The 2,829-nt window shown below is 33.4% G+C and overlaps 1 protein-coding gene and 1 long non-coding RNA gene across 2 annotated transcripts in view; both read right to left on the minus strand.

Annotated features, from left to right (window-relative positions):
• The window catches only part of NFYB (nuclear transcription factor Y, beta), a 39,243-nt gene that overhangs the window by 9,275 nt on the left and 27,139 nt on the right, over nt 1-2,829 (minus strand). The window lies entirely within an intron of this gene.
• Nucleotides 300-1,888, minus strand: LOC105815120. Its single transcript, XR_001137722.1, has 3 exons — nt 1,826-1,888; nt 958-1,037; nt 300-564 (listed from the first exon to the last, which is right to left on the minus strand). It is a non-coding gene; the product is annotated as an uncharacterized LOC105815120 (long non-coding RNA).

Raw genomic sequence — 2,829 nt, forward strand, 5'->3', positions numbered from 1 at the left:
AAAAAAAAAAAATGTTTTTTAATAAATATGGCAAATGCTAAAAATCTAGTTAGGTTATCATGCAAGATACATAACCAAGACAAACTCAAATTTATAATAAAGGCAACTTGCATTCAAAATGAACTCTATCCTTATATTTTATTAAAAGGGCAAACGTCATGAATTAACCCAGCTGCTTACTTGAATTACAAAAGTAACATGATTCAATATGAAAATAAGAAACTGTCTACAAATCTCTGACAGTAATAAATTGCAATATACAATGCATACAGGAGTCATACAGAGCAACAAACTCTCGTACAAAACAAAAATATTTTAATACCTTTAAAATCCAAATTTTTCTTTAAAATCATTCATGAAAAGGATTCTCAAGTCAGAATTAACACCTCAATTAGTCAAGCATCAGGAAGCTACATTACAGCTATTAATGTACAAAGAGACATCTTTTCACCAGTCATTTCCTTCTGATGTCTCTGCTCCAGAATCATACAGACTCTCACTTCTCCACACTCTCCATTCCATTTCTTCAGATCATGAAAACTGAATTTGTTGAACACCAGAAATCTAAGATTAGAAAATTTAAATTCAGCAGGATTAAAGAAAGAAATAGGTTAAAAGTAACATATGTAGGTTATAAACATTCAGTGAATGAAAACAATAGACAATGAAAAATAAGGCTACTTCCCACCCCAGATCTCCAATCCTTCTACCCAACGGAGCTACTTTAAAAATGTCTTCATCTTTCTGTAAGTCTTTTATACAAATATAAATGCGTGTATATATTTTTAACTATTAAGAGAATATTATACACAGTTGTATATTTTGAGAAAATAGAAATTTTTAATAATCTTATTCTATCAGGTCCTTAATAATGTGTTGAAATTAACTACCTGTGATAAAAATCAATGGATATAATCAAATTTTAAGATAGTTTAAAATACAAAGAAGGTACAGTACCTGTTGATATGATGTCGTGTAAACCATAACATTTTGTTGTTGACCATCTGTGGTTATTAAGCCAGCTGGTAACTGGTTAGCTAAAAGACAAAAAAAAAGTTAAAGCAGGAAAAGAACTACATCTACTTTCTTGGGCAGAACCTTAAGGCTGGGCTATTAATGTCTCATTATAAGCCTGCCACTTATCAATGATGTAATCACAACCCCCCCTCCCCCGCCAATTTTCCATTTTTAAAAAACTTCCCTAAAAAGCACATTTTTTTCTATTGAATTTTCTAATTTTTCGCATTTTCATATCTCTAAAGTGTACTTTAGCTAATTGCTCATGTGTATAAATCTGCAGAAAAAGAAACCTTGAGTTCAAATTTATTTAAATCACAAGATATTTTATATTACAAACTACAATTCTCAATATTCCTATCTCACATGAATCTTCACCAAAAACTAAGGGCTATGGAAATTAGAACTATCGGTGAAAGGTTCTAATGTTTGCAGAATTAAAATGTTTTATACTTATCACTCACTGACTTTAAATATAAGGGCGTGAAGTAACAAAGAACTATTTACAATAATGCTATGTCAGGCCGGGCACGGCGCCTCACACCTGTAAGCCTCACACTCTGTGAGGCCAAGGCAGGGGATCACTTGAGCCCAGAAGTTTGAGGTTGCAGTGAGCTATGATCACGCCACTGCACTCTCTACCCACGGTGACAGAGTGAGACTGTCTCAAAAAAAACCAAATAAATAAAAATAAAATAATAGTGCTATGTCAAATAACTCAGCGCTGATATTTCAAAAATACCACTATAGACATTTAGTATGAATCAGTGCTAATACTCTACACAACTTGTACCATGACACCACTTACTAAATGCCTCCTCTGTGAGCTCTTCGCTTAGCCCATCTGTAGCTGTGACTGCTCCACCAATTCCCTTCTCTCCTTTCATAGCCTTGGGAAGGAAAACAGAACAAAACAAAAAACCCTGAAAGTCACTGGTATTCAAATGAAATTGTCTTCCAAATGAGAATGCTTACTTATTGCCTAAAATTAGCAGCTTCTATTATTATAAACACCAAACAAAGTATTTATTAACACTTCTGATTAATTACATATGAAGAGGCCTTCAAAATGCCAACTTTTTGTACAGCAGTAATCATTATAAGAGTGTTAGTAATGACCTAGAAAACCTAAAATGTTTATGGATAAAAATAATTTTTCTAATTCCACACCACATCAAAGGGATAAGAGAACTCTATTTATAGATGAAGAAGTCTGCATAATACCATAAATATTCAGCTTATAAATTTACTACAAATTATTCAAGTTATCACTAAGTATATACATTGGCTCTCAGGCAACTGGGCAGTACAGCAGCAGCAAGTTGAGAGTTAAAAATTCCTAAATTAAAATTACAATTTGGACCAACTACCTCTAAGATTCCAACCACTCTAAATAAGGTTCTGTGATACTGCAGATTTGGAAATGTGAAGAATTTACACTCTCTTCCTACTTCAATTATTCTATGCAGATATCACTAATTTAATGGGATTCTAACACTGAAGCCATTAAGAATATATTTTGAAAGCAATGTGAATCTGACACCCAAGCTGGAGTATGGAAATATATATATTGAACTCAATTCATTTTCATAAAATTCATACCCATAGGCAAAGATAAACCTAATAGGAAGTAGAATTCAATCAATAATAAGAAAGGGATATGGTTATAACTTCTTTTTTTTTTTTTTGAGACAGAGTCTCACTGTGTTGCCCAGGCTAGAGTGCCGTGGCAGCAGCCTAGCTCACAGCAATCTCAAACTCCTGGGCTCAAGTGATCCTCCTGCCTCAGCCTCCCAAGTAGCTGGGACTACA

Source organism: Propithecus coquereli, unplaced genomic scaffold, assembly GCF_000956105.1.
Source record: "Propithecus coquereli isolate 6110/MARCELLA unplaced genomic scaffold, Pcoq_1.0 Scaffold316, whole genome shotgun sequence".
NCBI classification, from domain to species: Eukaryota; Metazoa; Chordata; class Mammalia; order Primates; family Indriidae; genus Propithecus; species Propithecus coquereli.